Below are 8,811 nucleotides of genomic sequence, written 5' to 3'. Positions count from 1 at the left end.
ATGCATCATCCTATGGGGATGGGTGCTTGTTGCAGCAGGGCAATGCTGTGGGCCAACTGCAACCTCTGGCTTCTGCCTCCAGGTCGCTCTCTCAAGCAGAACGGGGATATGGGATGGTCGAGAAGAAAGCGCTTGCATGTGTCTATGGTGTAAAAAAAATGCATCAGTACCTCTTTGGTAGGAAGTTTGTATTCGAGACGGACCACAAGCCATTAACATCCCTGTTGTCAGACAGCAAGGCTATCAATAACAACGCATCAGCTCGCATACAGCGATGGGCTCTCATGCTGGCTGCTTATGACTACTCCATCCAGCACGAGCCCGGCACTGAAAATTGCGCTGATGCGCTCAGCAGGCTTCCACTGGCCACCACTGAGGGGGCAGTGGAGCAAAGCACTGAGATGGTCATGGCTGTCGATAGCTTTGATGGCACAGGCTCCCCCATCACAGCCCGCCAGATCAAAATCTGGACAAACAGAGATCCCCTCCTATCCCTGATTAAGATATGTGTCCTGACTGGGGATTGGGCGCCCGCACACGGAGCATGCCCTGAGGAGGTCAGACCGTTTCACAGATGGATGCATGAGCTCTCCATCCAAGTCGACTGCCTACAATGGGGCAGCCGGGTAGTTATGCTCCAGAAGGTCAGGGAGGCATTCATCAGGGAACTCCACAGCGGGCACTCAGGCATTGTGCTGATGAAGGCCATTGCCCGGCCACACATTTAGTGGCCTGGAATTGATTCAGACCTGGAACACTGTGTTCGCAGGTGCACGACGTGTGCCTAGCTGGGTAATGCCCCCAGGGAGGCCCCGCTCAGCCCGTGGCCCTGGCCCACCAGGCCATGGTCATGCATTCATGTTGACTACGCAGGCACGTTCATGGGTAAGATGTTCCTTATTGTGGTAAATGCTTACTCGAAATGGATCGAGTGCATCATTCTGAATTCATGCACGTCATCCACGACCGTGGAAAGCCTACATGAGATCTTTGCAACCCATGGCTTGCCGGACATCCTGGTTAGTGATAATGGTCCATGTTTCACAAGCTACGAATTCAGAGAGTTTATGTTGGCCAATGGCATCAATCACATCAGGACTGCACCATTCAAGCCAGCCTCCAATGGCCAGGCAGAACGTGCGGTCCAAATCATTAATCAAGGTATGCTCAGGATTCAAGGACCCACCCTACAATGCCACCTATCGCGTCTCCTGCTGGACTATAGATCCCGAGCGCACTCGCTCATGGGGGTTCTGCCCGCAGAGCTACTAATGAAACGGACACTCAAAACTCGGTTGTCCCTCATTCACCCAGTCCTGACCGACATAGTTGAGGGCAAGCGCAAGTCACAAAACGTAATTCACAAAACGTAATACATGACCGTAATTCAAGGGGGAGATGTATAGAAATAAATGATCTTGTATTCGTCCTCAATCACGCCATGGGGCCCAAATGGCTTGAGGACGCTGTAATTGACAAAAAGGGGAATAGGGTCATCGTGGTAAAACTCAACAATGGTCAGATATGGCATAAGCATCTGCACCAAGTAAAAAAAAGGTTCAGCATCGACACGGAGGAACCTGAAGAAGACCATGAGATGGAGCTCACAACACCACCAGTGAACGAGCAGTAAGAGCAATCAGAAGAATGCACAGTCCCTGAGGTCAGCCCAGACAGGCCGGAATCACCACAGGTGACAGACACTCACGTCAGTGTCCAACAACCAGAGCCCCAACTGCGGCGCTCCACGAGGGAGCGTAGACCACCTGAAAGACTAAACTTATGATCCCAATAAGACTTTGGGGGGGAAGGTGATGTCATGTACGTAACCACAATGTAACACCACTGTATTACTGAATACTCTCAACCTAGATGCATACCTTGACCACAAGGGGTGAACTTGTGGGAAACACTCCTTACCTGATCACACAGGTATAAAAAGGGAGGTCCCACACAGGGTCATCGTCTTTGGAGTCCTGTGAATAAAGAGTTAAAGTCACAGAGTGACCTTGTCCCCAGAATGTGTCTCGTGTGGTTTCATGCTGTAGAGTAAGGACTTTACAGAGGTGTTAATCTTACACAGAGTATTGAGAGCACTGTGTCAGCCAATGAGTTGGAAGCGGGGTGGGACTTGCTGCTGGACTCACAGTAAACAGCCTATTTACAGCGAACAGAGTCTATTTAATCAGAATCTCTACAAACAGCAGCAAACAGAACTCATGACCGAAACTAGAGCAATCTCCCGGTCTTTCGATAAAAATCAGGAAAATGCAATGAGTGGAGGATAGTTACATTAATACAAATGATGTGTTTAAAATGGATCCCAGTCACTGACAGCAGTGTGGTGTCCAGGCTTGATTGACGGGGGAATTACCCAATCATCTCCATTCTGGCCCGGGACTTGTGGTTTCACGAGACACAGCCTTAATACAGACAGGTTGACACCTCTGATTGAGCAGTGGGGATGGAAGTTTGATGTAAATAGATTTAATCAGCTGGTGAAGGTGGGAAGCCTGTTCTCTTTTAGATTGGTGATGAGAGGAATAATACTTTGATGGTGGACTGAGAGCCAAGGGATCATTGATAAACGTTCTGCCTTTCGAACAGGATGTGAATTTCAAAAACCTGAAGTAAGTGTAATCAGCAGTGAACTCTAACTGACATCAAATGGTGCAATACCTTTCCTTCAGTTCATTCTCGGGATATGGGCGTCGCTAGCAAGGCTGGCATTTATTGCCTGTCCCTAATTGCCCTTTGAAAAGGTGGTGGTGAGCCGCCTTCTTGTTGACAACTGAGTGTCTCGCTGGGCCATTTCAGAGGGCAGTTAAGAGTCAACAACATTGCTGTGGGTCTGGAGCCAAGGACTGCAGGATTCCTCCCCTAAAGGGTATTGTTGAACCAGATGGGTAGTTTCATGGTCGCCATTACTGAGACGAGCTTTTTATTCCAGATTTGTAAAGTAATTGAATTTAAATTCTCCAGCTGCTGGGGCGAGATTTGAACTCATTAGTCCGGGCCTCTGGTTTACTAGTCCAGTAACATCACCACTGTGCTAGCATTCCTGGGCTTGTAGGGGAATTACAGGGTGAATTCAGCATTGTGCACTCACAGTGTGGAACCACAGTCAGGTCCTTTAAGGTTATAACCAGCAGTGGATGTAGTGTATTTCGATTTTCGAAACGCATTTGATAAGGTGCCACACAAGTGGTTATTACATAATATTCGGGCTCATGGGATTGGGGATATTATCTTACCCTACGGATAATATATTACCATCCAGGACAAAGCAGCCCGCTTGATTAGCACCCCATCCACCACCTTCACCATTCACTCCCTCCCACACCGGCGCACCGTGGCTGCAGTGTGCACCATCTACAAGACGCACTAGAGCAACCTGCCAAGGCTTCTTTGGCAGCACCTCCCAAACCCGTGACCTCTATCACCTCGAAGGACAAGGGCAGCAGGCGCATGGGAACACCACCACCTCCACGTTCCCCTCCGAGTCACACACCATCCTGACTTGGAAATATATCGGCCGTTCCTTCATCGTCGCTGGGTCACAATCCTGGAGCTCCCTCCCTAACAGCACTGTGGGAGCACCTTCACCACACGGACTGCAGCGGTTCAAGAAGTTGGCTCACCACCACCTTCACAAGGGCAATTAGGGATGGGCAATAAATGCCGGCCTTGACAGCGACGCTCACATCCCATGAACAAATAAAAAAAATGGATAGAGGATTGGTTAATGAGCAGAAAACAGAAAGTAAGGATAAACGGATCATTTTCGGGTTGGCAGGCTGTAACTAGTGGGATGCCACAAGGATCAGTGCTGGGGCCTCAGCTATTTACAATCTCTATCAATAATTTGGATGAGGGCACTGAGTATAATGTATTCAAGTTTGCTGATGATACAAAGCTAGGTGGAAAAGTAAGTGGTGAGGAGAATGCAAAGAGGTTGCAAAGGGATATAGACAGGTTAAGTGAGTGGGCAAGAACATGGCAGATGCAGTATAATGTGGAAAATGTGAAGTTATCCACTTAAGTAGAAAAAAATAGAAAAGCAGAATATTTTTAAGGACACGTTTGTTTGTACTAAAAAATGGCTGCCGTGTCTCTGTTTGGCTCTCCATTATCACATGACCAATTGGCCCGCTTGGAGCATAAGCCATGTCATGTATGTAACCTCTGTGTAACACCACTGCAATACTGTATATACTTAAGCAATGCATACCTTGACCACAAGGGGTGAACTTGTGGGAGACACTCCTTACCTGGTCATCCAGGTATATAAAGGGAGGTCCCACGCAGGGCCATCACTTCTTGGTCCTGTGAATAAAGGTTCAGGTCATAGAGTGACCCTGTCCATAGAATGTGCCTCGTGTGGGTTTTGTGCCATTGAGTAAGGACATTACATTGGCGACGAGAAATGGGAATCAACGACCCACGAGAATGGCCACAGGTAGCACAGAGGAATGGTACTGTGTTGGTAAGGACTGGGATGATTTTATTGAGAGGCTCCAGCAAAGCTTTGTCATGAAAGAATGGCTGGGAGATGCAGCGGCCGACAAGCGAAGGGCATATCTGCTGACCAGCTGCGGACCTAAGACTTACGCGCTCATGAAGGACCTACTAGCACCCGAAAAGCTGGCGGACAAAACCTTTGAAGAGCTCAGCAAACTAATCAGTGAGCATCTCAAACCGGCGAGCAGCATACACATAGCCCGACACAGATTCTATACCCACTGACGTCGTGAAGGACAGAGCATACCGGCCTTCATTGCAGGCCTCCGGCGTTTGGCCAGCCTCTGTAAGTTCACAGATGCCTGTAGGGGGGCGATATTAAGGGACTTCTTAATTGAGGGCATCGGTCACGTGGGGATTTTCCGAAAGTTAATTGAGACCAAGGACTTGATTTTGGAAGCGGCGGTGTTGATGGCTCAGACTTTCATGGCGGGGGATGAGGAAACCAAAATAATATACACTCGCAATTCTGCCTCCAACGCGGCTGGGGATCAGGGAGTCAATATCATAAACACGACTCAGAGTGCTGCAGGCAGGCAAGGGCAGTTCGACACACCCCAGGCAGCAATAGACCTCAGAGTAGGTTTTCAACAGAGACAATGGCAGGCTGAACGAACTTTTATGCCATCACAGTGGACAATGTGGTCCGGGATGGGACCATTGATACCCACTAACAGGGTACTCAAGAGCAATCAAAGGGACAATCAGCGAGGAATGCCGGGTCATAGCTCCTTTGTTCACAACAATGGGAATCTCAGCCCATGCTGGAGGTGTGGGGGCAAACATGCTGCTAAGACCTGCAGGTTTCAACAATTTGTCTGCAGAAAATGCAACCTCAGTGGCCATTTAGCTCGAATGTGCAGGAAGCCTGTAACCATGCTAATTTATAAGGTGGATGGACAAGAAGAGTGGTCTGTGAGGCAGGATGACTCTTGGGGCAAATCAATGGACTCTGAAGTTCAGCGGGTTCATGTGGCAAACATTCACAGCTCATATACCAAAACGCCACCAATGATGATGAAGGTTTTATTAAACGGCATCCCTGTATGCATGGAGCTGGACCCAGGGGCCAGCCAGTCACTCATGAGCGTTCAACAATTCGAAAAGCTATGGCCACTCAAAGCCAGTAGACCCAAACTAGATGGCATTGAGACACAACTACTGACGTATACCAAAGAAATCATTCCAGTACTAGGCAGTGCAATGTTGGCGGTCACACACAATGGATCAGTGAACCGACTGCCCCTCTGGATTGTCCTGGGCAATGGTCCCGCACTGTTGGGGAGGAGCTGGTTAGCTGAGATGAACTGGAAATGGGGGGATGTGCATGCAATATCATCTGTGGAGCGAAGTTCGTGCTCACAAGTACTACAACAATTTGAGTCACTATTCCAATCTGGCGTCGGGAAGTTCAAAGGTACCAAAGTAGTAATACGCATCACCCCGGACGCCAGACCAGTGCACCACAAAGCCAGAGCGGTGCCGTATGTGATGCGGGAGAAAATTGAGAGCAAATTGGACCGTTTGCTGAGAGAGGGCATCATCTCGCCCATTGAATTCAGCGACTGGGCGAGCCCCATCATTCCCGTCCTAAAAGCAGATGGTTCTGTCAGGATCTGTGGTGACTACAAGGCCACTATCAATCAGGTGTCCCCACAAGACCAATACCCGCTCCCGAGAGCGGAGGATCTTTTCGCCATGCTGGCAGGCGGCAAGCTGTTTACCAAGTTGGACCTCACTTCAGCCTACATGACCCAAGAACTGGCCGACAAATCTAAACTACTGACCGCCATCACTACGCACAAGGGACTGTTCGTTTACAACAGGTGCCCGTTTGGCATTCGATCAGCGGCCGCGATTTTTCAAAGAAACATGGAAAGCCTGCTCAAATCCATTCCTGGAACAATCGTATTTCAGGACGACATCCTCATCATGGGTCGTGACACCAAGGAACAACTCCACAACCTGTAGGAGGTGCTACGCCGACTGGACCGGGTAGGCCCGCGACTCAAGAAGTCTAAATGTGTATTTTTGGCTCCTGAGGTTGAGTTCCTGGGCAGGAGGGTTGCTGCAGATGGGATTCGGCCCACCGAATCCAAAACGGAAGCGATTCGACGAGCGCCCAGGCCCGGCAACACATCAGAGTTGCGTTCATTTCTGGGACTCTTGAACTATTTCGGAACTTTCTGCCGAACTTAAGCACGTTGTTCGAGCCGCTTCACGTGCTCCTGCGTAAGGGTTGTGATTGGTTTGGGGGGCACTGTCAAGAACGGGCTTTCAATCGGGCACGGAATCTACTTTGTTCAAATAAGTTATTGACCCTGTACGACCTCTGTAAAAAATTGGTTCTGACATGTGATGCATCGTCCTATGAGGTTGGGTGCGTGTTGCAGCAGAGTAATGCTGTGGGCCAACTACAACCTGTGGCTTATGCTTCCAGGCCGCTCTCTCAAGCAGAACAGGGATATGGGATGGTTGAGAAGGAGGCACTCGCATGTGTCTATGGTGTAAAAAAAATGCATCAGTACCTTTTTGGCAGGAGGTTCGAATTAAAAACGGATCACAAGCCGTTATCATCCCTGTTGTCAGACAGCAAGGTTGTCAATGCCAACGGGTCAGCTCGCATACAGTGATGGGCTCTCATGCTGGCTGCTTATGACTACTCCATCCGGCACCGGCCCGGCATAGAAAATTGCGCTACTGCGTTCAGCAGGCTTCCACTGGCCACCACCGAGGGGGCAGCGGAACAAAGTGCTGAGATGGTCATGGCTGTTGATGCCTTTGACAGTGCAGGCTCCCCCATCACAGCCCGCCAGATCAAAATGTGGACAAACAGAGATCCCCTCCTATCCCTGATTAAGAAATGTGTCCTGACTGGGGATTGGGCGCCCGCACACGGAGCATGCCCTGAGGAGGTCAGACCGTTTCACAGGCGGATGGATGAGCTCTCTATCCAAGCTGACTGCCTACTATGGGGCAGCCGGGTAGTCATGCCCCAGAAGGGCAGGGAGGCATTCATCAGGGAACTCCACAGCGAGCATCCAGGTATTGTGCTGATGAAGGCCATTGCCCGATCACATGTTTGGTGGCCGGGAATTGATTCAGACCTGGAATACTGTGTTCGCAGGTGCACGACGTGTGCTCAGCTGGGTAATGCCCCCAGGGAGGCCCCGCTCAGCCCATGGCCCTGGCCCACCAGGCCATGGTCACGTATTCATGTTGACTACGCGGGCCCGTTCATGGGAAAAATGTTTCTCATTTTGGTAGATGCTTACTCGAAATGGATCGAGTGCATCATTTTGAATTCGTGCACGACATCCGCCACTGTGGAGAGTCTACGTGCGGTCTTTGCAATCCACGGCTTGCCGGACATCCTTGTTAGCGATAATGGCCCATGTTTCACGAGCTACGAATTCTGGGAGTTCATGTCAGGCAATGGAATCAACCATGTCAGAACAGCACCGTTCAAGCCGGCCTCCAATGGCCAAGCAGAACATACGGCCCAAATCATTAAACAAGGCATGCTCAGGATTCAAGGACCCTCCCTTCAATGCCGCCTAACGGGGAACAAAGAAATGGCAGACCAATTGAACAAGTACTTTGGTTCGGTATTCACTAAGGAGGACACAAACAACCTTCCGGATATAAAAGGGGTCAGAGGGTCTAATAAGGAGGAACTGAGGGAAATTCTTATTAGTCGGGAAATGGTGTTGGGGAAATTGATGGGATTGAAGGCCGATAAATCCCCAGTGCCTGATGGACTGCATCCCAGAGTACTTAAGCAGGTGGCCTTGCAAATAGCGGATGCATTGACAGTCATTTTCCAACATTCCATAGACTCTGGATCAGTTCCTATGGAGTGGAGGATAGCCAATGTAACCCCACTTTAAAAAAAAGGAGGGAGAGAGAAAACAGGGAATTGTAGACCGGTCAGCCTGACCTCAGTAGTGGGTAAAATGATGGAATCAATTATTAAGGATGTCATAGCAGCGCATTTGGAAAGAGGTGACATGATAGGTCCAAGTCAGCATGGATTTGTGAAAGGGAAATCATGCTTGACAAATCTTCTGGAATTTTTTGAGGATGTTTCCAGTAAAGTGGACAAGGGAGAACCAGTTGATGTGGTGATTTGGACTTTCAGAAGGCTTTCGACAAGGTCCCGCACAAGAGATTAATGTGCAAAGTTAAAGCACATGGGATTGGGGGTAGTGTGCTGACGTGGATTAAGAACTGGTTGGCAGACAGGAAGCAAAGAGTAGGAGTAAATGGGTACTTTTCAGAATGGCAGGC

Source organism: Pristiophorus japonicus, chromosome 6, assembly GCF_044704955.1.
Source record: "Pristiophorus japonicus isolate sPriJap1 chromosome 6, sPriJap1.hap1, whole genome shotgun sequence".
Taxonomy (NCBI): domain Eukaryota; kingdom Metazoa; phylum Chordata; class Chondrichthyes; family Pristiophoridae; genus Pristiophorus; species Pristiophorus japonicus.
Note: the sequence above shows the minus strand (reverse complement) of the source record.